At 38.8% G+C, this 5,335-nt stretch overlaps 1 long non-coding RNA gene across 1 annotated transcript; it reads right to left on the bottom strand.

The window, feature by feature from the left end:
- Nucleotides 1–469: 469 nt before the first annotated feature.
- On the bottom strand, nucleotides 470–3,419 carry LOC141800263 (uncharacterized). The gene is made up of 3 exons (XR_012599314.1): nucleotides 3,365–3,419; nucleotides 1,062–1,166; nucleotides 470–912 (listed from the first exon to the last, which is right to left on the bottom strand). It is a non-coding gene; the product is annotated as an uncharacterized LOC141800263 (long non-coding RNA).
- Nucleotides 3,420–5,335: the final 1,916 nt, after the last annotated feature.

Genomic DNA, 5,335 nt, shown 5'->3' on the forward strand with positions numbered 1-5,335 from the left:
ACAATTAAGTCTCATAAATGGACTGCAGTGGAACAATGTTTTCCTTTAATCCTTTTAAAGACAGTCTTATAAAAGATAGTGCAGCGATGAAAACTACAGAGGGCAGGCAGTAAACCGCACAGAGGAAACAAACCTTTCATTTACAGTGGGGGAAATAAACAGAAGTTTATGGTTGTGCTTTTATTGCTGCGTTGCATAAGCTGGCAGGCCCATCTTTTCAAAAGAGGTTAGACTTAAAGTAGGCTGTCTCTTGTAATGTTTGACTCAGACGTGTCAAAGGCTTTGAGTAACGCCGAGTTAAGGGACAAAAAGGAATAAGAAATAATCTGTTCAAGTTGTCTAACTTCATGTGAGAGGGTGGTTATTTTCATGTCCTCTCTCAACATATTCTTATTCCAGATAAGGAAGAAAAAATCCTCCCGCAGATAGCTAACTGCACTATGAAAGAGCTCACCTTCAATCGCCTGTGGTCTGAGGAAAGATGAGCTCCTCTTATCAGCTAACTCCGTGCTTAGCCTTCACCTCTGCCTTATACAGACTGGTATCTGCTTTTGTTAAATGGCTACCCCAATTTTATGGCTTTATCACCCTTTGTGTGTGTCTCCTCACCTGTGATAGCGTTCAAAGGTGCATCCACCCTAAGATAACAGTTTACAGTAGTTAATTGGTGATTAAACGGATAGATGCCCTTGTAAAACGTCGCTACCTGTGTTGTGGCGTTTTAAAAATGTTTTCAAAGATGTAAAACATTTCATTGTGTTTTTAACGTAAACTTATGCTTGTTTAAAGGTGTTTATAGGCTGCCCAGCAATGATAAAAAGTCACAGGGAAATCAGGAAGCAGCTGGTGCGTTGGTTGGGCTGAGAGTGCAGAGCATCAGGGAACAAAAAGGAGGATGTTTCTGTGTCTGACCTGTGCAGAAAACACATCAGTTAGAGACTTTAAAAACAAATCTGCTCAACGTAAGCACAGAAATGTCCCCTAATTCCTTGATAATAGTTTTCTGTGAATGCTGGGAGAGAAAATTAAAGCTGTCTGGGTGTTGTAGTGTTTTATTCTACCTGAGTCTCACCACAGGAAGTTTGATCTTGAGATAATGACGTCCAACAAAGATTGTAAAGCTCTCTGTGGTGCAGCCAGTCGACGGCTCAACGAGGCATCTTCATCTGTTTGAATAAGACGACAGAAGCCTCAGCTCTTCCAGCTTCCATTAAAGTTTCTGAGCCGCAGGTGTCACAGGGGTTTCCATGTGTCCCTAAGACACCCCCACCAGCCCATCACCCCTGCCTGCTCCCCTCCATGCCTCCCTCCGTCTCTCCCCTCTCTGTCAAATATTTATGGCTGATGGCAGATAAGATTATTTCAGCCTCGGACCTCTCAGTGCCAGCTGCTGCAGACCTTTGCTCACAATAAAGCCTAAGATGTGTTCCAGGCAGGGGGAAGATTGTTTTATTTGGAGCTCATCCTATGTCTCTCATGATAAGAGCGTGAGGAGCAGAAAAGGCTTTGGCTCAGGGACCTAACAACCTCTTATCTTGGGAATTTTTTCTCCATACAGCTCAAACGTTTTGTTTTGAGCAGAGACTGAAAGCTGCGACTGACAATGATGAGCAAAAACTTAGCTTTTTTCTTTCTAACAAGGGTTTGCATTGCATAAACAAGTGCATTAATCAAAGGTGCTGTGAGGAGTTTAGTAGTGAGATGAGAGATCTGTGTTTTCCTCTGCTGAAAACGATTTCTGTGATTAGTTTTGTAGCGATGGTGGACACTGGAGCCTAACTGTCAGACAGAAAACAGACAGAAGAGCAGAAGAAAGATAAACAGGAGAGAGATAGAGCACGAGCTAAAGGCTAATACAGGAGCTAAACTGTTTGTGCTAATGTTGACTCCAACCCACAGTCAGCAGTTATTCTGCAGTGGTCTGTTCAAACTTGAGAGTCTATCAATAAAATGAAGAGTGAGGTTACGTTAGCTCTGCTTGGTAGATGACTGGCAGGATATAACCAGGATTCACTAACGTTACACATTACAGACATGTCTTAGAGCACCACGCTGCAAGCTGTGCTAAATATTAACTACTAAACTACATATAAACTGACAGTATTTACTTGTTGTCATGTTAGCCTACAGATACGTCAGAGCACTGGGGTGCCGATAGCACTACATAGAGCCGGCTACTGCAACGTTTGCTTGATGTCACATTTCAAACATTAGCACCACGTAACTGTACTGATAAGTACCTTACCTCATTGTGATGTATCCAGTAAAAAGTTGTTTTAAACGAAGATATTTGTTTTGATCCGATCTCCATTTAATTCTAAAACAAACTTACACCTCACTAAAAGTGATTTAAGACAGTGTGCTGAGACTCCGGGCCAATAGGTGGCGAGGGAGTGCAATTAAAACAGATCTTCCTCATAGCATCTTTAATCTATTAATATATGCAAAACAATGTTTAATTTTTGTAATGCTACAAATTGTGCCATGGGCTTCTGTCAAGTGAGTGCTGAGCTGATTTTATATTAAATATCTCTGAACACTTTTACAATGGAGGTGGAGCGTGGACAGTTGTGGTGTCCCGTTTTCATCCATGTTGTCAAGCCAGTTGATATTTTTTTACCAGCACTGACACAAATCACATTTTCCTGATTTCCCTCTGAAGGCGTGCAGCCATGCAGACTTTACCACTATGACTGAATCAAGACAGAGAATAACAGTGCAGAGGAGCAGATGGAACCATTAACTGTATAAAATATGGACTAAGGACCTGATCTACTAAGATCCCAAATGACTAGCACTAAATTATGTTTGCAAAGTAAGAAATTGCACGTGATATTAGTGGTTATGTTGCGGGTGGTCAGGCTACTATGATTGTGTCCGCAGTTGATAACAGGTGCAAAAGTGGTGCAGACGGCCTGCTTTAAATGAGGATCTTGTAAATAGTAAAAAAAGGTAAATGGACCAGAACTTATATAGCACTTGTCTAGTCTGTCAGACCACTCAAAGCGCTTTACACTGCTAGTCTTTATTCACCCATACACACCACATTCACACACTGATGGTGGATTTCCTATGGAAACCATCAGTTTTTATCTAACACATTCACACTCATCCACACACCACTGACCAACAGTGGGAGCAATTCAGGGTTCAGTGTCTTGCTCAAGGACACATGTGACTGCAGGAGCTGGAATCTAACTCCCGAGCTTCTGATTGAGAGGCGACTACTCTACTACTGAGCCACAGCCGCTTGTGTGTGTGCTACCAGCTGTCACTGTAGAGAGTATGGGTGAGCAGAGTGGCTAAAAGCAAAAAATGAAGTTTGAAGCCATGGATGTGAGGTAAAGGAGCCAATTCAACACACCAGTGAACTCCAGCAGAAGACAAGTGATGTGGAAGGCCGTCCATGTAAACATGTGAGCAAAGCCAGAAGATCTGTTGATGAAATAAAATAAGATAGTCTGTTATCAGATTTTATTTCTGACAGTCCAAAGTGTTGACAAGCACATCAGAGATTCTTTCTTCCCCTCATCTATCACTGCACCTCAGTCTCCTTCAGGCCACAATAACCACAGCTGTTTGTGTGTAACACCTCAAACACACCAGATACCGCTCATTATGTCTGTTCCTCATCGTAGTCGAGCCAAACACAAACTGATTTTGACAGGGTTTGTTTTATTTTTAAAGTCACTGTGGGTGTTTTTAGGTAGTTTCTGGTCAGACTTCCTGTCCCACTCGACCTTCCCTGTGCTGAATTCACGTGTCACAGCTCTGCGTCTGATTTAATGTCATAGTGGATCTAGACTTTAAACAGTCAATGAGATAAACTAATGACTCCAGTTACCAACAGGCTCACATGCAAACTGCTCCTCATCTGTTTCTCCATTCCTGAAGCATTCCTGAAGCAGCGTGGATATGCCTCTGGCTCTAAAAACAGCTGATTTGGCTTTGGAAATGATTCAGACTGTGGGTACCAGAGAGAGCTGAGTCGGCTTCCTGAGCTTTTCCTGTTGATAAACATTACAAAATGACAGCCCTGTTCTCTCCTCATCAGGCCATCTTCTCAGGTCTGCATCCTTAAGACGAGAGGAAAGGTTTGAGGGTGTTTAATCAGATGTACTTTATTTTTTTTATCACCTTTGTTTCTTGTTTTTATTTCTCCAAAGCAAAGTTCTTCCCAACTTTATGTCTGTTTTTTCTCAATCTTAGCTTTTCTTTTTCTTGTTCTTCTTCGTCTTCTTCTTCTTTTCTTCTTCTTCTTCAAAGCAGCTTCACTAAATATATATATATATATATATATATATATATATATATATATATATATATATATATATATATATATATATATATACACACACACACACACACATATATATATGTGTGTGTGTATATATATATATATATATATATATATATATATATATATATATATATATATATATATATATATATACACACACACACACACACATATATATATGTGTGTGTGTATATATATATATATATATATATATATATATATATATATATATGTATATATACAAAAAGAAACAAAAAACAAACAAACAAAAAAAAAAAACAGGCTGGAAGCCATGCCAGTGACATTAAAGAGACAAACTCCATCACATCTTTTGTTGAAACCTTTATTTAAGACCCAACTTCAGAATCTATGTTAAATCTAGTAAAAAGTGGAACAAGGTTGAGCCACACTGTTCACTCTACAACTAGTCTATGGTTTTGACATGTGCTTAATAAATAAAATAAATGAATGTAATTCAAGGTTATCCTATAAACTCAAAGATTTAAAAAAGTAAGAGTTAGGAGTCTTTATTTGAGCCAGAAAACTGGAATTCTGTGGGAGTCAGAAATTAATCGAAAATAAACAACCACTGAAACACTATTTCCTGTTCAGGAATGACAGTAGATAACTGCAATTTGCCAGTCAAAAATAATGTGCTTCACGTTTTAATGTTTTTTTGTAAAATGGTACATTTAAGGTTTAATGGATAATAATAATTATATATATGCATTAAATACATTATTTTAATTCAAGATTATTGCTGCTCCAGTGGCAGCCACAGCTTAGCAGGTCAGGCGGCTGTTACATCTCTTACAGTTTCATTTTTGAAATATTTTAAGAAGTTTCAAACAAATTTTATAGAGGAGGAAACCTGTTCCACTTCACTTTAGTAGCAATTAATTTAGAATAGAGAAATTATACTTTCGCTTTGTAATCAATGTCCAAAAAGGTTGGCACAGCTCTTTGAAATCATCATTATTTAAACATCTCTGTCTTTGTCGTCCTCAGCAAGAGTTCATTTAGATAACAGATTTG

The sequence above is a fragment of the Halichoeres trimaculatus genome, unplaced genomic scaffold, assembly GCF_033239565.1.
Source record: "Halichoeres trimaculatus isolate MK-OKI-2021-1 unplaced genomic scaffold, fHalTri1.1 fHalTri1_scaffold_12, whole genome shotgun sequence".
Taxonomy (NCBI): Eukaryota; Metazoa; Chordata; class Actinopteri; order Labriformes; family Labridae; genus Halichoeres; species Halichoeres trimaculatus.